Here is a 25,357-nt window from a genome sequence, read left to right as displayed (position 1 = left end):
AGGTACCAAGCCGGCCTTGCTCAAAGCACCTCCCTGGGTAATTGACAGCTGGGGAAATCCCACTGAGACCCGCCCCCAAGCCCCTCCTTGCTAGACTGAGTGGCGCAATCCGGTGGGAGTGGCTGCTGGCTCAGCCAATGGAAGGAAATGGGAGCAAGCGCTTGTGTAAACAAACCGAGAGGTGCTGCGCTTTGAGCTCCTCCCCCACGTGGGGGCCAGACGCATCCTTGGCCCAGTGCCTATCCTGGACTACCTTAGCGTTGTTTCAGCCAATCAGAGCCGGTGTCTCTCGCAAGGAGGCGCTCCACCCCAAGGGAAAGACCGAAGGGAGCAAAAAGACAGACATTGATACCAATCAGACGCTGGAACTTCTGCGGGAGTGGGCGGGAACTGCTTCACATTTAGACCAATAAACAGCACACGTGCCCTTCTAGGTGACTGAGCGGCGTCCTCTTTCGCCCAATAGACGAATGGGGCGGTGCCCAGCAACCAATGGCTTGGGTTCCGGGGCGGGGTGAGGAGTCAGTGTTCAGTAAGAGGTAACCTGGAGAGTGGTAACGGCGCTCCTCGGGTGCTGTGGCTCACGCTTTGGTACTGGAGGCCGAGACTGTTCTGACGACGGCGACCTCTGCGGCTACAGCTGAGGTTCTCGGAGGAGTGGCGGAGTACGGTCTGGAGGAGAGGCTTCTGGACAGCCCAGGTGGGCAGGGGCGCCCGGGCTGCCGGGGAGGGGACCCGCGGGAAGCGCCGCTCTCCCGGCTCTGGGGGCCGCCCTGCGCCTCCCTTTCCGCCGCCGTCGGGGCTGTGAGGGGCATCGCGCGCCTGCCCGAGCTCCCGTGGGGAGGGTAAGGCGGCGGGTCCCACGTCGCGGCGGCCGGCGAGAAAGGGCGTCCGCTGGGGTCAGCCCCTGCCCCTCGGGGGGCGCTATGCGGTCTTTAGTCCCTTTCTCCCCGCACTGGCGCGCTATTCTTCCCCCACTCCCAGCTTCCCTGGACTCCCTCAGCCCCCTTGTAACACTCGGACTGAAACCTCAGGCTTGCGAGTCCCTTTACTGCCCCGGTGCACCACTGCTAGGCAAACTGACCAGTGCAGCCTCCTTCCGTACCCCACCCCCCCAAAATGGGGAGGGGGAAAGAGTTGCGCATTATCGGCCCTCTCCCCTTCGCGGGCCCCCGTGCATTATTTGCGTTTCTGATACTCCCTTCGCTTTCCGCGTTACTCTAGCCCTCATTCTTGATACCTAATTTGAGTTAGGGACCTTAGCCACTTCGCTTCATCCTTCCCTTCAACGAATGGGTCCTTTACTCCCTTCCACTCCCTGAATTTCATTCTCACCTCTCTTGGAAACTAACGTTTTCCACTTGCCCCTTCCAGGCAGCTGGAAGGTGGACGCGAGAGAGGCAGAATACACTATAGAGGGAGCTTTGCAAGGCTGGAAACTTTAATCGGTTTTGTTCATGGTAAACCATTCTTGCCTTCCTTAAAATGGCATTTGATCATTATATCCTTTCTAGAATCTTTGTCCCATTACAGTTGTTTTGGTGATAATTTTTGAAAGTGCAAATGACAAGGGTTTGCTGGCAGCAAGAAATTTGAAAATGTTTTATTTTTCAAGTGGATAGGATTGGATTATACTTTAAACAGCATAGCTGGAGTCTCCCAGAGTTTGCAGTGTAAGGGCCTGACCACCCTACTTTGTCATAAAATATAGGATATACTTTAGCTGTATAGCATAATGTGATTTGATCACACCCAGACTGTGGATAATATAGCATTGAATCTGTTTAAAAACAGCATTGTATTTATCTTCATAGTATCTTAGTTTGGGTTTCAATAGTTTTGGTTATAGCCATATGTTTCCAGATAAAAGTACAAACTATGTTGTGCCTGAATAAAATATGTCAAGAATTTTAGGGGGGAAAAGTAACTTATCATACTTAGTTTTGATTGAGACTTCAGAGTTTTGAAAATATTAATTTAGATTTTGAACAGTGAGGATTTTGTTTGAGGGGATGGAGGAAATCAAAGTATTGGGATAAGCCTGTTGGGTCCTTTACCCTGTGTGCGTGGAAATGGGAGGTGGGGGAGGGGAGAAAACACGGATACAAAGCCTTGTAGGTCCTGACAGTGCTTAGTTTCATGACTTTACATAAATTGGAATTATTTTTCCTAGTTCCTAGTGGGGAAATGTAAGTAGTGAGTTTAACATCATGTCCACTGTGTTTTGGCCAGAATTTCACAAGCTTTTGTGAAAAGTTCTCATTGTTTTCCTTATCCTATTTGTGACATATATATCAATATGCTACCTTGTATTTTACTGTGGTAATACTGTATCTTGTATATAGAGAAATAGGTCTAGTAGAATGAATTAAAAGGAATCTTTACTCTGAGGAGGCAGCATTGTCTAATGGACCATATGTTTGAGCCCTGTTAATACAAAAAATCACACTGAAAAGAGGAAGATCTTAAAACTGTTGTAACAAATGCCCAGGTGTCTAGAACAATAAAAAGATTTATGACAGAATTATTACCAGTCATCAAATAAAAGTCCTAGACAAATTGCAAACCTATGAGTTAGTCACTATTGCGAGTTGGTATAAGGCTGCACTGGAAAACTAAAGTTATTTTTGTACAGTCTTTTCAAGTATGTTTATGCTTAGTAATTATTTCTTTGCAAATTTAGAGCACTGTAGCTGTGATTTCTTCCTAGATTCCTTGCCTTTAAGGAGCTCATAGTTTAATGGAAAAGAGACCTGTAAACCACGAATTAAATGCAGAGGGAGAGATTCTGTAGTGTAGGGGATGTACAGGACGCAGAGAAGCACTGTGGCCCTGTGTTCTTCCTCATCTCCTACTGCTCTAGACTTTCTAAAGTGCCATTTCCTGAACCTACCTGTTTACTTCACATACCTGGGCCTGTCTGCAGGCACTCTTCTCTCTTCTTTCAAGCCTTTTCCACACCTTATGTGCCTGATGAGGTCCGATTTCAAAATCTTCTTGAAGCCTTCCACTGCCTACACTCTATCCAAATAATTGTTTTCTATATATTTCTGTTATTTTGTTATAAATAAGTTGACTCTCATTATTGACAGTGATTATGGTCTATAAAATCACACAGAACTCTAAATTAGCAAATACTGAACCGTTGTTCCTAAGGAAAATATGTACATTTCTCACATAGATTTTTATCTTAAATCCTGAATACAACCCATCCTGGTAGATTCGGTTTTCTTTATTTTACAAGAGAAAATGAGGTTCAGAAGGGTTAAGTGACTTGCCTGAGGCCAATCCCTAACAAGTGCGGAAGTTAGGACTCAAACCCTGTCCTACTGGCCCATGAGCCAGAACTCCTTGCACTGCACTACACTGCCCCCTACTGTCTGTTCCTTAGTCACTCCCGTGAGAGCTGAAATGCAGAGCACTGCTTAGTTTGACCTTAGCTGGGAACGTGCTCCAGGAGTGACTTAAAATTTTTGCTATTCTGTGCCTATCCGTGAATGACTGCAAAGGCACCACCAGGATTGATTTTGGGGTTCAAATAAATTTTAGCAAGTAACCAGATTCACAAATAGAGCATACACAAATAATGAGGGTCAACTGTACTTGAAGATCAACCCTGGAGTCTTTCATGGTAACCGTCCCTGCAGTCCACTGTGGAATGTGCCTTTAGCGTCTTTGAGAATTTATTCACTTATTCATTTATTCAACAAATATTTATTAAGCACTTACTATAAGCCAGGTTCTGTTTTAGACTGTGGTGAACAAACTAGAGATTAAGCTGCTACCCTTATAGATGTTAAATTTGAATAGGAAAGACAGATAGCTAACAGCCTGGAGCTCAGGGAATTAGAGATTAACTTGGCCAAGGTGATACCCGGTGCGGCCCCTCCAGCTTCACATGCCCTAGCACATTGATTTCCTGAACAGTTCTGTTCTCCTCTGTGCATACGCTCTTCCTTTTGAGCCTCTCTACTTGTTAATAGTTGGTTTTGAGGCCATTTTTTCCATGTTACTGGCAGGATATTCTAAAATAATCGAGTTAGCCAGGTCTTTGATTTCTGCCTTTGCCACCCAGCAACTGAGTGAATTTGGTCAAGCTGTTGAACTTCTTAAGCCTATTTCCTAATTTCAAAAGTGATGATGTGATGTGCTAGGTCCCTGTGGGTTGGAAGAAAGAGGCACACACACTACTTTTGATGATGAGGGTTTAATGTAAACTTGAGTGGGATATCATCTTAGCCACCGTATTGTCCCTTGACCCTAGTGCTTTCAAAACCTTATAAAACAATAATTTAGCAGTATTTCAAATAGGATTTGAGCTCTGGAGACCAGAGCTTGTTCACCCAGGATTGTGTTTCCTATGAGAGAGCATCTGATTGGATTGGTTTGTCACCTTTTAAAATGGAGGATCCGTACTGAGAAGAATTTTGAACCAAGCCATGTCCTAGGCAATCTCCCTTAAGTTCAAGCTGTGGATTGTCCTTAGAGCTCTGAGTCTGGTCCAGGCACTTGTGGCCAAAGTAGTAGAATTAGTTTCATGTATTTTTCTATGACACAGACTGTAATATATATGAAAAGACCCCTTTGGAGACAATTTCTTCAGAAAACAATTGAGGGTAGAGCAGTCCTTAGAGTTTCATGGACTTCTGTCCAATTCAAATACCTATCTAACATGATTATAGACAGTGTTTAATAAAACACCTAACAAGATAATTGACACATGTCAAATATTTCAAAGGTCTTCGTTTTGGTGTTGCACTTAACGTTATTATAGTGTGGTTATTTGTTCATGTGGCTGTCTTACTAGACTTTGAGTTCCATGAGGACAGGATCAACATCTGTATCCTTCTATCCAGTTAGTTCAGTGCCTGATATATGGTAATAAATGCACAAATGCCTGACTTGAAGAATTCCCTAACTTCCTGAAAGGATGGAAGGGTATGAAAGCTTCCCAGAGAAGGCATTGTTTAAGCTGGTTCTTAAGAATGAGTAGGAATGCTTTCTAGGTGTATAAATCCTTGAGGCAGCATTCCAAGTAGGGACCAGCAGGTGCAAAGGCACAGACTTATAAAAAGATAATGAAGTTTACGGAACATTCCTATAGATTAAAACAACAAACAAAAAGCAAACAAACAAAAATCACCTAACGGGAAAACTGTCATTGGGCTTGGCCAGAGGGCAAGTCACGACTGAGTTAACCATGACCACAGCTGCTCAGTAACAGATGCAAATTTTAGGGAGAAAGTGTAATATTCTCAAGTTGTTGACAGGGTATCAGTAACAGTTTAGAAAACAAGCATTGACTTCTGGGAACTGTTACACTGTAGTGAAATTATTTACTTCTTTATCATGAAGCTTATATGTGTCCCACACTGTTCAAGATGCTGAAATGTAATCAGACTCATTCTCAAGAAGCTTACAAGCTAATGTGGAGGACAGATGGATGAACTTGACTTATCATGTAAGAGAGATATGAACAAAATGTTACCTAAACCAGGAGAAAGGATTAGTTAGTAATATGGAGCCATGCGGGAAAATTTCTCAAATGAGGTGATATTTGAGCTAGGCCTTGGTAGATGAAGAGGTAGGAGTTCGCAAGACCAAAAGTAGGGACTTTATGAAGAATATTTGTGGTAGGAAAGATTGAAGAATTTTCCATTTTTGCTATATCTGTTGTGGGCGTTCAATTAATAGTTACAGTTATTTCAGTAACTTCTCTGAGCGTAAGACATGAGTAGCTATGCCGTAGCAGAAGAATTTTGTGTCAAAATATGCTGGGTTAAACAAAGATTTCTGTAATGCAGGACTGCTCTAGAGCTTTTATTTTTGTGTCCTTTGTGGATTGTAGATCTCCGAAAGGGGTACATTGTGTTTAACCATGGCTTCTCCTCTCCTCAATCCCCCACCCCCACCCCCTGCAGCATACAAAAGATGTTTATCTTTTGGAGAAGAATTGTAGAGATATAGTTTGAGAAATGATGAATTGAATTAAAATATATCTTTACCAAACTAAGATTTATTGATAGTGTCTATGTGCATTGTAAAATAGCATATATAATCTTTCAGAAAAAGAGAGACATTTGGAGAAAAAGAATACATTTCTACCGAAGTTATTATCATCTTGGTTAGTAAGTCCCAAACTTAGAAAAAATTGTTATATGATCACACCCATCCTTGAAAAGTCTGGCTTATTCATATTTTGAAATTCTGTAAAGTGATCAGAGACACCCTGGGGTGTCGCGGAACCGGAGCAGGAGTCAACGGTGGTGGCAAAGGCAAAAGTCATCTTGAAAGTGAGACTCTTCCAATTTGAGGGGATGCTACTTTTATTCTGCATTCATTTTAGGCCATATTAAGCATGTACCTTGCCAGTTGGGTCTTTTATTTAAGAGCATATTTAAAATCCACACCCTCTTCTGACTCTGGAATTTTGAGGACTGTATGCCAGTGTTCCCTCTTTTCAGTAATACTTGATCATATAAGCATTAAGGTCTGAGACCTTACTGTGTAATTTTAATTCATTTGTCAAATTCTGATTATGTGATTAACTCCCCAAAATATTGTTAAAATTAAGGAAGCAATGATCATGTTTTTGGTAGCGCATTGAATTTGAAGTCAGAAGATCTAGTTTTGAAGTCTGTCTCTGCCAGCTTTCTATTTGAATGACCTTGGGCACAACTGCCTAACCATCTGTGGCCTCCTTTTCTATTTTTTTTCCTTTCCCATTTTGACAAAATAAAAATGCATAGGGTTAGTGTAAGAATTAAATGATGCATATAAACATACTTTATGAATTCTGAAGTACTATACAAAGACAGGTGAAGGAACGTATCCAGCTTAATTTGAATCAATTTTATTTTTAGTTTTTAATTTTATATTACAGAAATAGTGTGTATTTACCATTGTAAAATTAGAAAGCATTGCATAGGTGAAAGGGGAGAAAAACTAGAGCACCTCATAGATCTACCATACTGAGACAATGGTTACCATTTTGATGGACATATTGAATGGATGTATACTTTCTGTGCATGTTCTTGTGTGCGTATGCATTTTAATAGAAATGCGTTCATCTTGGGTGTTTTGTTTAGTCACTTTATAAGTCCCCTAAGAGTACATTTGCTTGGTTCAAGGAATTGTTAAGTCTTTTACTACTGTTTTTGTATATAATGAGGAAAGGCATTGCCTTCTCAGCCTGGTGAACGTGTGACCCTTGTGGTAATCTAATATCCTGAACCATTTCAGAAGCTTCATGAAAGGCACGTTCAGAAATGAACTTGCTGTACATATGCAGTTATGCTTGGCATTTTTGTAATATCGTGCATGAAAAGGATGACTCCAGTGTGTCATCAAGGAGCTGGTTAAATAAACATCCAAAGCGTAGAATATTGTATAGTTGTAAAAAGAATGAAGAAGAGAGAAAAAAGGGTAGAATGAGACTATACATTGCTTATAATTGCAAGAAGAAATTCTAAAATGATATATAAGAAACCAATGAAAGAAATAGGAGAAATGGGATTTTCACCATATGCCTTTATATATATTTACATATTAAAAAAATTTTTGAATCATGTGTTTGTATTACATTTTCAAAAAATGAGTGAATGAATGGTGAATTAAATGAGTAAAGAGAGAGAAGAAGAAAGGATGTTAGGGGCTGCCCATCTTTTTGGTACCAGGTGAATACATAGTAACAGTAGCAGAGATTGGAAGAGAGGCCCCAGGGAGGAGTTGGCAGCCTTATTTTTCTCCTTTTACCAAGTTTTGAATATTTAAAAAATATTTTGAGAAGAATGAAATGATTTAAAACTGCCAGAATGCAGTCCCCATGGCTTGAATAGCTGCTTTCTTTTTCATATTCGCTTGTATTTTTTCATATGCATACAAATGAGTTTTCATTTCATTGCACTTTTAATACTTTTAAACTTACCTAATTAAATTTTTTTCTGTGTTGCTATAGGAGGACCTTTAAAAAAAAAAAAGTAGGGCAGGTTTGTCTCATGCACATCCCCAAAGTGGTCTCATCTACCTCAAGAGTCAAGAAATTCTAGCTGCCTATTCTATATGTGACATACTTACATGAGAAAAGATAAGAAAAAGAAGAGATTTAAATATACACAGATGAAAGTAACATATCTCGCTGATTATAAAAGAAACTACTTTTTTATAATTCAGAAAACAAAATATAAAGAAAAATGATCTTTAATTCCGCCACCCAAAACATTGTTTTTTTTTCCTTTTAAACCTTTTCTAATGCATGTAAGCATTTTTAAGAATAGAATTATATATATTTCTGGCAACTATTGAGATGCTCATGTAGTTTTTTTCTTTTCCTTTGCCTGTTAATATGATAAAATACATTTTCATATTTTTAAATTTTAGACCTTCCTTGCATTTCTGGGCTGAACCCTATTTGATCAAAGTGTTTTTGTTTTGCTTTAATTTTTAGATACATTGCTTGATTGTACTTGCTCATGTTTTATTTGAAATTACATGTTTCTAACATGGAAGTCGGTCTATGGTTTTCTTTTGTATTATCTTTGTTCTGTTTAGTGTGCTGAGCTGCCTGTATACTAATCGTTGGACTGCTCTCTTCATTAGCTTGTCTTCTGAACCAGTTGCATAGGAATCACCTGCTTTTTGAAAGTAGGTGCTTTGTGGAGTGTAGACTGGTCTTGCCTATCCTTTAAAATACATTAATCTCAGAGGAAGTCAAATTTTAACATAGTGATTTGAGTGTAAACAAAAGGAGAACAGAATGTAATTACCTAGTGAGAGCTTGCTTTTGTTTGGAAATGGTGTTCTCAGTGTCTTTTTGTTCCTTAGGCTAGTGCAGACGTTACACTCGCCATCTGAGAGTTTATAAAGCCTTTGTTTTAATGTTGGACAGATGTAACTGTCTAGTTCCAAAGCATTGCACGTATACAAAATGTCCCTACCAAGGCTCTGCTTTATCCCCACCAAAAGCAATAAGCAATGCGGTAAAACTCCCTAGCTAGAAGCTTTTGAAGAATGGAGTGTTCTGGTTTAATTCTATTAACTTGGGGAGTCTAAAGGTTTAAAAAAATCCTAAATTTCAACTCCCTGTTGAATGCAGTTCTAATACATAGCCAATAATTCCACTTTTCTTCTTTAGTAAGTTTGATATATTCAGACCTAGTTGATGTTTTATTATAGAATCCCTAAAGTGTGTGAGGCGCACAATAAAAAGATCCTTTTTTAGAACTTTAGATGTAAGAGGATGTAAATGGTATTGTGTGAAATCAGGCTGGATGGGAACCAATGCCTGTTAAGTATATATTTCAGTCTAAATCTCTGATTGCAGCTTGTTTTCTTATTTAACTCATTAAAATAAAACACACTGGATGGAGAGTGGGAGTTGTGAGGAAAGTATATCTTTTATTTGGATGTCTTTATTTCATATCAAGATAAAACATACAGTACCCCTGGCTTTGGACCCACAGAAGGAAACACGTTTTTCTGTTTGGTGTATACCAGTGGTGCTTCAGGAGCACCTGAAGTGCTTATTACTACTCAGATTGCTGGCCCCACCCAGGGTTCCTGATTCCCCAGGTCTGGCGTAGGGCCTGATAATTTGCATTTCTAACAAGTTCCCAGGTGATACTGATGGCTGCTAGGCCAGGAACTGAAGTTTGAAAGCCATTGCTGTATACTAACTGTAAATTCTAGAAATCTGGTTCTAGAAGAAAGCTAAGTTTGGTCTGGGAGTATAAGAAGCACATGGGTTATGGAGCAGATCATGAAAGGTTCAACTCTCGGCTGCTGCTAAGCATTGTGCTGAGTTCAGGTAAGGAGCCAGGTGCACTGAGGTGCCACAGTTCTTGTTTTATGATTGGAAATCTGAGCCAAATACCAAGTGAGAAATACCGTTTTATTCACAAGGCTTAGAGACCAGGGGGATTCTGATCAAAGAGGATTACGTGAGAATGGGGGTTATTTATACCTCCGTTTTGTCCTCCCCACTTAACATTTAGCCTTGCTTTAGAAAGGCCTGATTTTATTTTTTTGGGAAAGAACTTTGAGTGCCTATTAAATAGAAAGTTTTATGTATTTTAAAAGATATTAGCTATATTTATTCTTAAGCTTTTTTAAACAATATTTTAAGAGAGTAAGAAACTTTTTTTTTTTAAGAAATCAAGAATTAAATTGTGCTCTACACTGGAAATTGACACAACATTGTAAACTGACTATAACTCAATAAAATAAAAAAAGAAATCATTGGAATTATATTGTGTTGTAATATGTTGGAGAATATAATCTGCTTCATAAAACATCAAGCATACGTTGGATTTTTTTTTTAAGTGATTTGTCATTACATTGTTTGAGGTAATACTAGTAATTCTTGTAATCCCTCTGAAGATGAAAAATGAAGGCCAAAATCACAGACTTGACACAGAAACTGGAGACAGGAGACAGCTATGAAGGAATAGATAGACACACACATTTACACGCACGCGTATATATGCATATATAAAATACCCATACCTACACACAGTTTTTTTAATTATTATTTTTATTATTTTAGCTAAAGACATAGATACCTGTGTTGAACTCAGGCATCTGCTCTGGAAGCCACACCTTTTCGTGAAGGAGTTTTGCTTCAACAAGTTTTTCTCACTTGTCTGCTACCTAATTTATGTGGTTCCTCTGCTGACACCGTCAGTTTTCAGGTTGACCAGCTGGTTCAGCATTGACTGTTGGAGGAAGAACTGGTATTACAGACAGTGGTTTGGGCAGATTCCCTACTTGGAAACCTTCCTGTTTTGCTCCATTGACCCCTCCAGAGGAGAATTGGGAGGAAAAGGAGACTACAGACTAGAGCAGTTCTGAAGCTTGTTGCATCTGAGAAACAACCCTCAAGCTTTCTAATACACAGTATAGATTTTGGGGGTCTCACCCCAAGACCTTCTGAATCGTGATCTCCTAGAATGGAGCCTTGGGGCTGCATTTTTAACAACTTCCTGAAATAATTTTATGGAGCCCCCAGGCTCTGTGCCTCAGACCAGATGAGAGCTGGTCCTAGGTGAACTTTAACCAGCTGTGAAATAAAAAAATTAGGACCACATAGTGTTTTTCGTAAAATTACATGTATTCAATATAAAGAATTGGTTTTTGCATTGAATTAAGGTCTTCTTGTATTTTTGGATGTTACAATATCCTTTTATAAAATTATGTTGATAAGGATATTTTTGTCATCCTTATTTAGTTAAAACAAATTGTCGTCTTATGTTGTCCTGAAAATATTTGTGAAAATTTACTGGTCTGTGAAATCCTAAAGATTGTGTATCTCTGATCTATTCATTTTTGGAAATTAAGTTTTTAAAATACTTTGGAATACAGATCCACAGAAGATCCAAAATCTTTGGCTAGATAAGTTTTGAAATTCAGAATTTTTCAGATTTGAGAGCGATGCTTTCTCTGAGGGTTTTATAATACCTCAGTGGGTCTGGTGCCGAATCCTTAGTCACACACATTAATATTTCTCAGAGAAACAAGAGTATTCACACTAAGATAAATGAAGCTATATATAGCTTCACATCAGTTCAGGCCAAGTTTGACTGTCAACTGTGTTTTGACGTGAAGCATATGGAAAATTTTTAGTTTTTAGAGCTTTTTGTGTTTTGGAATTGTGCTTAAGAGATTATAGACCAGTATGGGGTCTGCTTTCTCATCCTAAAAGTGCCAGCAAGCTACAAATTAAATGGAGCATTGTATGTTCATAGTAGGGAATATAATGTATTTTGATTTAACACACTGTTGTGTGATGTGACCTTATTTGTATTTTCCTTCCAAAGACCTAGTCCTTTGGTTGAGTGGCATTTTTCTTCAGCCTGGTTCTCCCACTCTTACTCGCAATATTTGAGAAAAATCAGAGTTTTATATCATAGCCATTCTGGAACTAAAGTGGGAAGTGTGAGAGTGTAGGGTAGTGATTAAGAGCATGGGCTTTGAGGACAGAAAGACCTAAGTGAAGCCCCAATCCTGGCACTTACTAGATTGCACCTTCCTTTAACAAATCTCTGAACATCAGAGGATTCAGAGAATTCATCTGAAAAACCAGGATAATAATAGCACCTACCTCAACAGGATTGTTGTGAAGGTGAAGAGAGAGAATGTTAGTGAAGTACTTAGAAGAGCTGTTACTCTTTTCTCATCTTCGTCCCCTGGTATTTGGCTGGGTTTCTTGCTTCCTCTGTGTAACTTGATTGTCTTATGGTACCCTCTGTTTCCCTTATAAATCTGGGTAAGCTTGTATCAAACACTTTCCCAATTCATGACCTAATTCTGTTCCATCCTTGCAACTTAGACATCACATCTGCCTCTCCACACCAAAAAATCCACAGGCTCCTAAGTTTAGTAGTTTTACTAAAAATGAGTGTTTTAGGGTAGAGTCCACATTACAAAATGTGAGACTTTTCACTGTCTGAAAGGTACTCCTCTTACTTTTTTCATCTTTACTTTGTTCCAGCACTGTGACCCCGCTAACCAGGGAACCCTTTCCCTTTCTCCCATGGAACAGTTCTGCTCTTACCTTGGCCCCTCAAGGACTCACTTTCCACCCCAAATTAATTTTCAAGGAGTTTCTCCCACCCTAAATGGTATCTTTCCTAAAAAGACTTCCAGTGAATACAGTTTTCTCTTCCTCATTACACATGTATTTAAACTGCTTAGCTCCTTTTTCCCCATTTTGCTGTGGAAGACAATTCTTTTTCCCCCAGAAATATATCAAATAAAATGAGCATGTGGTCCCTTTTTTTGGTGATTTTTATTGGGCTTCATGGTATGGATTGCTTCCAGTTTAGATAATCCACTATGGCAAGATTTTATAGCTAGCCTGCAGGCCGTGAAGAGAATATTATAGCCACCTGGTGTTATTAAATGCTAAAATAGTAAACAGGAACATGTAAAATATTTTCATGGACTAGAAGAGCCTTTTTTTCCCCTGAAGAGTAATTTAACCTGTCAAAAACAGATTCCTGAGTGATATTGTCGCTGGCTGTGGGGAGTAGCTGTTAATACTCAATGCAGAGTGCTCAGCCCACATCCAGGCCCCTAAGGGCATGCGCTTCCCTTCCTTGGAAATGAGATGTTTGTGTGTGTGTGTGTGTGTGTGCGCGCGCATGTGTGTGTGTCTCCATAGGTAAATTTATTGGAAATGGGATTTAGAATACGGCATTCTAAAAATGGCACTCCGTCAACAAATTATTTATTGAAGACCTGGTGGGCACACAAAAGCATGCCAGAAAGTGTAAAGGACTTGATTCTTGCCCTTAAGAAACTTCTAAGATTATATATAGACAGTTCTCAATACAAATAGTAATGCTTACTCGAATATATGTACAATCAGATGTGAAACGGGGGAGATCTTAGACGGAGATTGTATTTAGGCTTGTATGTTGGCACTTCTAATATTATTGTGCATTTGAAAAATAAGTTAAACTGTCATCAGATCAGTCTAAGACATTTAGAGGCCGTTCTTTCGTTATTCAGAAAAGTTACATATATTTCATACGTAATAATTTGCCCATAGGAATGTTTTGATGAATGTTATCTGCTAAAGATTCACAGTTTGCAATATTTCCATGTTAATAGCAAATAATACCTTGTTGGAGCTGAATATAGAGAAGTCAGGGTCCCTATGATCACCATTTGATGTTATCCTGGGAAGACAGTTGATGAATTTTACCTTGGGAAGTAGAGCTTAAGGGCAGATCTGGGTACAGAGAACTTGCCACTGACTGTAGTCAATCATTGATTCACTGTGAGTACCTTTAAATCCTTTATGGAGAGCATTTTATGTCTGTTCTGTACATTTCCAGTAAGATAATAGTAATATCACAGAACATCCTTAAAGCATTGCTTCTAAAAGTTTGTTAGGTGTTAGTTTAAAATGTAATAAATAGATAATAAGACAGTTAATTAATTGGGGAAATGCTTGGTAGTTAAACAAGTCTTCTTAGAGCAATGAATTTACTTAATCATGGATTTTTTTTTTATTAATTAAAAAATATTTTTTTGCAAAGAACATTCACAAGACTGATGTTTTATAGAACACCAATTTGGGAACTGCTTATGTAGGAATTAGGGCAGTTGGGATTTGTACCGTTCCACATAGAGTTTGCCACTGTATTAGAGAAATTGTTCTTAATCTTTAGTCTTTCTGTGTATCAGAATTGCCTATAGCAGTTAATAGGCAAAAGTACAAATATTGGACCTTGGCTCAGGCCTAACAAATCAGAGTATCTGAAAGGCTATGACTGTGGAAAAGCTTCCTGGTGATTCTGATGTGCTTCAGAGATTGAGAACCACTGAATAGGAAAATGCCTTCTCTACACTTACTAAATGTATTCTTACTCCTGTTTGAGTATGTTTCTGTTTTGTATTCTTGGCGGTGGTCCAGGGACTAGACTATTGCAGTAATTAAGTTCAGTATTATTCCTCCCAGAATGTCTGTATCCAGATTTTCAGATTCCATTTCATCAGTAGGGCAAATTTATAGGTCAGTATAGAACACATTTTAAATAATAGTAGAAAAGAGATTGTTTTCTATTTATATTGTCTTTCTAATCTGGCAGCCTTGAGTTTAATTTAGAAGATGCTTCTATTTGTAATTTACTTGGGTTTTTAATGTATTTTACTATTAGGGAACTCAAATGATTTTCTTCTTGACAGCTGGTAAGCTTTTGAAAGCTTCTTATCAACTTCTAATTGCAGGTAAGTTCAGTTTTCTCTGTGCTTAACAAGCATTATAACATTCTGTTTGCAAGCCCTTGTCTTGCATCCAATGGAAGATAACTAATGGAGCATTTGTGTATTGAGGTCAAGACAGGAAAGCTTAGCAGAGTGATTACTTCCTTGTTTTCTGTTAAAGGCCATGCAGCTTCTCCAAGAATAAATGAAATGGAAATAGTGGGGACAAGATCATTCTAATTAGAGATCGATCTGGAACCTGTTTTTAAAATCTCTGTGTATGTATCTTATGTGTCCTCCCCAACTACCTCCCCCCCAAAAAGCGGAACTATTCATTCTGCTTTCTTTGCACCTTGATCTAACACCAAATGATGGAGAAAAGCTGATGGATTTATTTACTTAAGTAAAAGACTTTGTAAAACAAGGGGAGAGAGAAATTATTTTAGTGCAAAATATAACATATCATATAAAACTATGTTTTACATTATGAAAGGTAAATCAAAATGGAATCAGTGTTGCTAAGAGAGCTCTTTCAAATGGAGCTGGGAAGCCATTAATGAAGTGTCAACTCAGCCTGGATGGAATCTGACCTTTTGACCTGATGAAGTCATCCAGAATACCTGCCAGAAACTTAAGATACTCTTCGGACCCTTAGCCTAGAATAACTGTAACAGTCTACCTACACACTCACAGGACCCTTACCCGAAAACAACGTGTGCCTTAAGGACAAATAATCTCCAACTCAACGACAGTTCAGTCACGATCCTCACAAGGCAATGTTTTTCTTTTTCCAAAGTGAAGACTATAATATTCTTTTATTAGTCTGCATGTAACAAGTTTAATACATACCTCAATCTTATTGGAGTAGTAGAGGAATCTTTGGAGCCAATAGAAAAGAACTGGGAGCTCCATCAAGCAGCAGTAACAGGGTCGTTTAGCAACAATTACCATTAAAGGCAAAACATGCATGCATAATTATGGAGGTGAGCTATTAAATAGTAAAATCATGACTTATTAATTATGATCAAATAAAAGTTAACATTGATTGCTTGTGATATGACAGGCGCTGTGCTGAACACTTTATTTTTTTAATTGGGGTACAGTCAGTTTATAATATTAGTTTCAGGTATATAACATAGTGAATCAAAATTTTTAATACATTATACTCCATTTAAAGTTGTTATAAAATAGTGACTGTATTCCCTGCATTGTAAAATATATTCTTGTAGTTACTTATTTTATACATAGTAGTTTGTACCTCTTAATCCTCTACCTCTATCTTGCTCCCTGCTTCCCTCTCTCCAGTGGTAACCACTAGTTTCTTCTCTATATCTGTGAGTCTGTTTCTATTTTGTTATAGTTATTCATTTGTTGTATTTTTTAGATTCTACATATAAGTGATAACATACAGTATTTGTCTTTCTCTGTCTGATTTATTTCACTAAGCATAATACCTTCCAGGTCCATCTATGTTGTTGCAGATGACAACATTTCATTCATTTTTATAACTGAGTAGTATTCCATTGTGTATATATACATCTTCTTCATCCATTCATCTCTTGATGGACCCTTAAGGTTGCTTCCAGATCTTGGGTATTATAAATATGCTGCTGTGAACATTAGGCTGCATTATCTTTTCAAATTAGTGTTTTTATTTTCTTCAGATATATACATAGGGGTGAAATTGCTGGATCATATGGTAGTTCTGTTTTTAATTTTAGGAGAAACCTCCTGTTTTCCCCAATGGCTGTACCAATTTACATTCCCACCAATAGTGTTCCCTTTTCTCCACATCTTTGTCAACATTTGTTACTTGTGGTGTTTTTGATGATAACCATTCTGACAGTTGTGAGGTGCTATCTCACTGTGATTTTGATTTGCATTTCTCTGATGATTAGCAGTGTTGAGCATCTTTTCATGTTGGCCATCTGTGTGTCCTTTGGAAAAATATATATTTGCATCTTCTGCCCATTTTTTAATCAGGCTGTTTGTTTTTTTTAATACGAGTTGTATGAGCTGTTATATATTTTGGATATTAACCCACTTTAGGTCTCATTTGCACATATCTTCTCCTATTCAGTAGGTTGTCTTTTCATTTTGCTTATAGTTTCCTTTGCTGTACAAAAGCTTTTCAGTTGAATTAGGTCCCATTTTTTGTTTTTGCGTTTGTTTCCTTTGCCTTAGAAGACAGATCCAAAAAAATACTGCTACAATTTATGTTAAAGAGTGTTCTGCCTATATTTTCTTTTAGGATTCTTATGATTTCTGGTTGTATATTTAGGTCTTTATCTGCAATAAGCCGTTAAAGGATACACATAACAAAAAGATGTAAAATATGATGTCAAAAACAGTAATCATGAAGAGAAGGGAGTAAAAATGCAGTTGTTAAAATGCATTTGAAGTTGCGAGATCAGCAACTTAAAACAACTATGTGTGTGTGTGTGTGTGTGTGTGTGTGTGTGTGTGTGTATGGCTATAGATAGGCCTCATGGTAACTACAACCCCAAAATCTATAATAGATATACACAAAAGAAAGAGGAATCCAAATGTAACAGTGAAGATTGTCATCAAATCACAAAGGAAGAGAACAAAAGAAGAAAGAAAGAAAGAAAAAAGAACCACAAAAACAATTAACAAAGTGGCAATAAATGCATACCTATCAAAGATTACTTTAAGTGTAAATAGACTAAGTGCTCCAATCAGAAGACACAGATTGGCTGAATGGATACAAAAACAAGACCCTATATTTGCTGCCTAAAAGAGACTCACTTCAGATCTAAAGACACATGCAGACTGAAAGGGATGGGAAAAGGTATTCCATGCAAATGAAAATCAAAAGAAAGTCAGAATTTCAATAGTTACATCAAATAAAATAGACTTTAAAACAAAGACTGTAACAAGAGACAAATATATTACATAATGATCAAGGGACCAATCCAAGAAGAAGATATAACAATTATAAATATATATGTACCCAACATAGGAGCACCTATACATAAGGCAAATATTAACAGATATAAAAGGAGACCTCAACAGTAACACAGTAATAGTAGGGGACTTGACCACTCCACTTCCATAAGTGGACAGATAACCTAGACAGAAAATCAATATAGAAACACTAGCCTTAAACGACATATTAGACCAAATGGACTTAATAGATATTTACAGAACATTCCATCCAAAAGCAGCAGAATATACATTCTTTCCAAGTGCACATGGAACATTCTTCAGGATAGATCATATGCTAAGCCACAAAACAAACCTTAGTAAATTTAAGAAAACTGAAATCATATCATGCATTATTTATGACTACAACACTGTAAGACATATATCTATGGGATGCATCATGACCAGGAAAGTTTATAGTGATACAAGCCAACCTCAGGAAATAGGAAAAATCTCAAATAACCTAACCTTACATGAAAGGGACTAGAAAAACAAGGACAAACAAAACCCAAAGGTAGTAGAAGGAAATAAATCATAAAGATCTGAGCATAAATGAATGAAACAGAGACTAAAAAACAATAAAAGATCAAAAGAGCAACGAGACTAAGACCTATTTCTTTGAAAAGATAAAATTGATAAACCTTTTTTTAAACTTTTTTTATTGATTTATAATCATTTTACAATGTTGTGTCAAATTCCAGTGTAGAGCACAATTTTTCAGTTATACATGAACATGTATATATTCATTGTCACATTTTTTTTCTCTGTGAGCTATCATAAGATCCTGTATATATTTCCCTGTGCTATACAGTATAATCTTGTTTATATATTCTACAATTTTGAAATCCCAGTCTATCTCTTCCCACCCCCCACCCCCTTGGCAACCACAAGTTTATATTCTGTGTCTGTGAGTCTATTTCTGTTTTGTATTTATGCTTTGTTTGTTTTTTTTTTAGATTCCACATATGAGCGATCTTATATGGTATTTTTCTTTCTCTTTCTGGCTTACTTCACTTAGAATGACATTCTCCAGGAGCATCCATGTTGCTGCAAATGGCGTTATGTTGTCGGTTTTTATGGCTGAGTAGTATTCCATTGTATAAATATACCACATCTTCTTTATCCAGTCATCTGTTGATGGACATTTAGGCTGTTTCCATGTCTTGGCTATTGTAAATAATGCTGCTATGAACATTGGGGTGCAGGTGTCATCCTGAAGTAGGGTTCCTTCTGGATATAAGCCCAGGAGTGGGATTCCTGGGTCATACAGTAAGTCTATTCCTAGTCTTTTGAGGAATCTCCATACTGTTTTCCACAGTGGCTGCACCAAACTGCATTCCCACCAGCAGTGAAGGAGGGTTCCCTCTTCTCCACAGCCTCTCCAGCATTTGTCATTTGTGGATTTTTGAATGATGGCCATTCTGACTGGTGTGAGGTGATACTACATTGTAGTTTTGATTTACATTTCTCTGATAAAAATTGATAAACCTTTAGCCAAACTCAGCAAGGAAAAAAAAAGAAGACCCAAATAAGTAAAATCAGAAATGAAAAAGAAGTTACTACCAACACCTAAAAGGATTGTAAGAAATTGCTTTCAAAAAGCTATATGCAAATAAAATGGTCACCTTAGAAGAAATGGACAAATTCCTAGAATATACAATCTCTCAAGATGAAACAAGGAAGAAACAAAAATGAAGAGACCAGTTACCAATAACGAAATTAAATCAGTAATTAAAAAAAAAAACCAACTCAACAAAGTCCGGGACCAGATGACTTCACAGGTGAATTCTACCAAACATTTAGGGAAGAGTTAATACCTTTCCTTCTCAAACTAGCCCAAAAAATTGCAGGAAAATAAGGAATGCTTTGGAACTTATTTTACAAGACCAGCATCACCCTGATACCAAAGCCAACAAAGATACCACACACACACATACACACAAATTAAAGGACAATATTACTGATGACCACAGAGGCAAAAATCCTCAATAAAATATTTACAAATCCAACAATACATTAAAAGGATCAGACACTATGATCAAGCGGGATTTATCCCAGGGATACAAGGATGGTTCAATATCTGCAAATCAATCAGTGTGGTACACCACATTAACAAACTGAAAAAAAAAATCATGATCATCTCAGTAGATACAGCAAAAGCTCTTGACAAAATTCAACATCCATTTATGATAAAAACTCTCCACAAAGTGGGTAAAGAGGGAACATACCTCAAAATAATAAAGGCCATATATAATAAGCCCATAGCTAACATCATACTCAATGGTGGAAAGCTGAAAGCATTTCCTCTAAAATCAGGAAAAAGACAAGGATGCCCACTCTCACCACTTACATTCAACATAGTATTGGAAGTCCTACCCCTTGCAATTAGATAAGAAAAAGAGATAAAAGGACTCCAAATTGAAAAGGAAGGGGTAAAACTGTCACTCTTTGCAGATGACATGAAACTATATATAAAAAATCCTAAAGATGTAACAAAAAAACTACCAGAGCTTATCAATGAATTTGGTAAAGTTGTAGGATACAAAATTAATATACAGAAATCTGTTACATTTCTGTATACTAACATCAAACTATCAGAAAGAGAAATTAAGGAAGCAAATTCATTTACAATCACTTCAAAAAGAATAAAATACTTAGGGAATATCTAACTAAAGAGGTAAAAGACCCGTACTTGGAAAACTATAAGACATTGATGAACGAAATTGGAGACAACACAAACAGATGGAAAGATAGAACGTGTTCATGGGTTGGAAGGCTTTAAAATGTTCAAACTTGTCAGATCTGGGTCCTGAATCCTCTTCTCATCTCCCTTTGCCCTTTTTCCTTAGGCAATATATTCTAGTCCCATGACTTCTGTTACCGTTTATGTAAATGACTACTCCAAATTTATCTGTTTAGTCATACCTCTCCTATTGATGCATATAGACAACCTACTTACATCACCATTTGAGTGTTTCAGAGGCATGACGCATTTAATATGTCCAAAACAGAACTCATCACCCTTTCTTCCTTCACTCCCCATCAGCACCCAAGAAAAGCTTACCCTTCCCACAGAGTTCCTTAGCTCCGTGAATGACATTACCACCCACCTGGTTCCTTGTGCCAAAGTTATCCTTGATATTTCCCTCACCCTGTCTCCCCCCATCCAGTTCCTCACAAAAACAACCTAAAATAGTTTTGGAATCTGCCTACTCTCTTCTTAATGCCATTATCTTAGTCCACATAGCTATCATTTTTTTTCATCTGGATTTAGCACATTAGCTGCCTTACTGGTCTCCCATTATCCACCCTCGGTCTCTCCAATCCATTTTCCATATGGCAGCCTGACTGGTCTCAAAATTTAAATTGAATTGTGTCACTGGGCTGCTGAGAACCCTTTTTAATGGTTTTCATTGCTTTTAGGGTGATACCCAAAATCCTTCGTGTAGACTCTGATGTCCTGCGTGATCTGGTCCCACCTGCCTCTGCAACCTCTTCTTTCTTCCTTGCCAGTTCTCCCACCGGTTCTCCTTTGACCCTGCAACTTTATGCATTCCTATCTTCTTCAGTTCCTGAAAGTTCCCTCCTGCCTCCGAGTCTTCGCACATGCATTTCCCTCTCCTTCCCTGTTGCTTGTGCAGAGACACCTTTCCTAATTGTCCCCTACTCCTGGACTAGGTTGGGTCTTCCTGTTGTTTTCTAATAGTCCCTTTTACTTCTCCTTTTAACTCAATAGTAATTATTCTTAATTATTTGCTTATCTCTCTCCTGGGAGAATGTAAATACTGCAGGGCAAGGACTATGTACCCTGCCAAAGCACCAATCACAGTGCCTGTGGTAGACAGGCACACAGATTTTAGTGAGCGAGTGCATCTCATTACCTGAGTTGCTGACATGTGACTGGGAAAAGACGAAAGCTGAATCTAGCGGCAGCATATCTGGAGTAAAATAAAAGTAAAATGTAAAGCTGTTTACATTAAACCACAATGTTTAATTTTTAAAATGATATTAACCAGACTGAATGAAGTTTACCAAACTATAGGAAACAGAATAGTAGAGACTAGTTTTTATATCAACGGCTCAAAAGACTTTTTCCCAGTAATTCATTCAAAAGTCCCAAGTATTCTTGACAGTCAAGCTGTTGTCCTGGGCACAATCTAGGTTTATAGCTTCTGAGAAATCTCATTTAGGTTCAAAAATAGCCAGTTTTTGGTATGAGCGTGTTGGATCTGAAAGTTGTGGCTTTTCAAAGTGTTGAACTGATGACGTTTGTATTCTAGAAATATCCTAGATATATTAAAAGTCCTGAAGTTCTTTATGGCTGGGAACCGAGGCCCCTGTTTCAAGCCAAATATCTTAAACACAAGCCTTTGGCCATGATGAAGTGTTAAATCAAATGCTTGGCAGGAACTTTGCTTTGACCTGCTTTGACTCCGAACAGGACTACATGCTTTCCCATCTTCAGCCAAATGACATTGTTTTTTTTCCATTTTCTGCATATTTGCCACGTGTATAAGAAGGAAAGTGAGATGGAGGGGGAGTAAGTTTCAAATAGTTCTTAGATTTCTTAATGCACTGTAGACACAGACCAGAGACCAACTCCTTTATGTACTGTTGAGGTCTAGTTCTTGAAGAACTTATCAAGCAATGACCTACTTCACACTGCACATCTGTCCTCTTAATAGGTAAGTGGAAAGATGTGGCAACTGGTGGTTTGTGTGACTGAGCTAGTTGTCAGTGTTTGTTGAATACCTACATTAGTTATTTATTATTATATAACAACTTACCCCAAAGTTTAGCAGGTTAAAACAACAAACATTTATTATCTCACAGTTCCTGGGGGTCAGGAAGCTGGCAGCAGCTCAGCCGGGTGCCTCTGTCTCGTGAACTCACAGTCAGGCTGTCAGCGGGAGTGACAACCTCATCTGAAGGCTTGACTAGGGGAAGACGAACTTCTGAACTCACTCAGATGGTTGTTAACAAGATTGAGTTCCTTGTCCCCTGGGCCTCTGTGTAGTATAGCTGACACCATGGCAGCCGTTCTGATTTGTGATCCTACATATGTAACCAAGCATTTCCCCCATCTGTGGACGCTTCGGGGGTATTTTCTTTGTCTCCACTACAGTAGAATTTCACAGTGATGTGCCTTGATGTGGGAGGATCAAATGAAATAATGAACGTGAAAGGTCAAAGCAGGGTAGTTTAGAGAAACACTGTGCGCTTGGCGGGTAGGCGTGATGGACAGGAAGCTGGAGAGGAGCTGAAAACAGCGAATGGTACATGCAGTTCTGGAAGCAGGAAGGTCAGGGAAGTTGCAGGCCGTGGTCCTCTCTTACCTGGGGTCTTCTCCAGGTTGGAAGGCATCCTGAATGTCCTACCTAGGTGTTACCAATCTCCAGCAAAATCTCCCCATTCACACCTGACTGCTAAAGGCAAGGGGTGCATTAAATACCCAGTTCTCTGTCACCCAGTCGGCCTACAGACCAGTACTGTTATTGAACTAACCCAGCAACTCAATTTGCTTAACCCCTGAACCGGTACCTTCTTTGGTCTTACTATAGCACTGTCTAGGTGTTTTTCCAAAGTGAGGTTGGGCAGATTATGTGCCATAAGTTACAGCATAGGTATGAGAGTGCTTTATAAATTGTTAAATACTATACAAATTAAGTTACTGGGTTGCTGCTATTTGGAGAAAGCAAACTTCCCAATTGTGTGGAATACACGGGTGGACTGGTATAAAATACAAATCAACACTGTATAACCTACGACGAGAAGACCGCTCTTCTGGTGCTGACAGTCTCGTAGCTCAGCGTTTTCACCTTTTCTAAAGTGTTTGCGTTAAATTGGGTAACATCTCCATGTTGAGTTTCTGGTAATTTTCCATTCCCTTTCTCATGAGCGAGTGTACCCTGCAATTTAATTCTCTGTGTTTTGCCTTGCTCTTGAATTAGCCAGGTTATTCTGTTCTGTCTTCCTCTGCCTTCCCTTTTTCCCTTCTGGTCAGGAGCACTCAGGTTTTATTTTCCGGGCAAAGGCAGATGTTTTAGAAAACCAAACTGTGATTCTCTGTGGATGACTTCCATAATGATGGGGAGAAATCACTGTGTTGGTGGTAGACACCTGCCAAATGAGTCTTTGGAAATAGAACTGTGTCATCTGCTACCCAGCAAGGTTCAAGACCCGTAAGAGTCTCTGTGATCAAGAATACCCACTAAGGCAGTTGCCCTGGCATTTAGAGCAGACTTGCTACTGTCATTTTTATGCTGCAAATGGAAGTGGTAAAAATAAAGAACTACCCCACCTTTTAGAGCCTTATGGAACTATTATTCTGAAACAGTGTTTGGAATAATCATTGATTTCTTTTGTCTGTATATAAATATGGTAAACTGGTATATTTCTTACTACGGGCCCTATTTAAACCAACAGTAAATTAAATGGGTGCTGTCTTAAATTCTTTCTGAACTATCAATGAATCGTTTTTCCATCTATTTCATACTCTGTACAATTTCTACTTTGTCTTTTAAGATTAGATTTTCTACTGTTCGTAACAGGTTAGAAAATTGCAAAAACTCTCAAGGGGAGTAAGCCAACATTTTTTAGCGTACACAGAAGCAGAGAAGGACTTTTTCATGAATGTTGCCAAGATAGAAATGAGTGAGGAAAGAACTTGTTACCGCGTAAAGATGCCCCGGGGAGGGTGTGGGAGGGAATGGAGCTGAGAGTGAAGAGACAAGCTAGAAAGGAAAGCGGCCTAACTAAACCTGGTGATCCACCTGTTTTTGGAGTTCCTAATATTTAGGTAAGTTACAAGTGGATAAACCTCCATCTTGTGTTTCAGGAGTTGAGAATCTAATTGGAAAGAGAAAAATTACACACATGAAACAACAATTAAGTAGTATTAACACCATGCTCACTGTGTACAAGAGCTTAGGAGAGGTAGTATAAAGACTGCAGTGGTTTTTGAAGAATAGTTAATATTTGAATAAAGAACAGGAAAAAAGACATATTCCAGATGATAGCAAACACATCAAAATGGATTTGGAAGTTAGAGTGAAAAACATGTACATACTTTAAAAGCCATAGACAGACAGACACTCACACAAGATGTAGACAAAAATTAAAGCCAGCAAAAACTGCCATCAAAAAAATTAAGCAAATACAATAAATAAGTAATTTTTATTTATAAATTAGTTTATGAAAAATAAAAATTATGACAGATGTAAAAATTCTTACAAAAGATAAGGAAATGATATATACCCTGAGAAAAAAACAGGTGAAGTACTTTAGCAGAAAAATTACAAAATAAGATGTATAAATGGCTAGTAAGCTTACCTCAAAATACTCAGCCTCAGTAAAAATCAAAGAAATGTAAATGAAAATAATAACTTGCAAGTTTTCTCTTATTATGAGGTTGGCAGTGGTTTAAAGAAATAACAGGAATGCAGAGACACAGGCACTTACATACTATCAGTGAGAATTTAAATTCATATGGCAGCGTGGCAATAAATCAAGTCTCCAAAAAAAATTCTTTTCAGTTTAGCAGTTCTATTTCTAAGAGTTATCCTAAGGAAATCAGAAAAGATGAACACAAAAAGTTCATCCAACCTTTATAATACAGAACATGGGAAAAACACCAGATGACAGCACAGCTATGTTAACCTAGAAATGAGGAAAAGCCAGTGCTGGAGCGTCGCACTGTTAC

At 38.1% G+C, this 25,357-nt stretch overlaps 1 protein-coding gene across 2 annotated transcripts in view; it reads left to right on the top strand.

Annotated features, from left to right (window-relative positions):
• Positions 1-512: 512 nt before the first annotated feature.
• The window catches only part of PAIP2B (poly(A) binding protein interacting protein 2B), a 36,275-nt gene continuing 11,430 nt past the window's right edge, over positions 513-25,357 (top strand). For both annotated transcript variants that reach the window (XM_074341287.1, XM_010963714.3), the window contains exon 1: positions 513-700. The gene's annotated coding sequence lies outside the window, so the exon portion shown is untranslated. The remainder of the gene's footprint in view (positions 701-25,357) is intronic.

This window comes from Camelus bactrianus, chromosome 15 (genome assembly GCF_048773025.1).
Source record: "Camelus bactrianus isolate YW-2024 breed Bactrian camel chromosome 15, ASM4877302v1, whole genome shotgun sequence".
Lineage (NCBI taxonomy): Eukaryota > Metazoa > Chordata > Mammalia > Artiodactyla > Camelidae > Camelus > Camelus bactrianus.
This window is presented reverse-complemented; position numbering and strand designations above follow the sequence as displayed.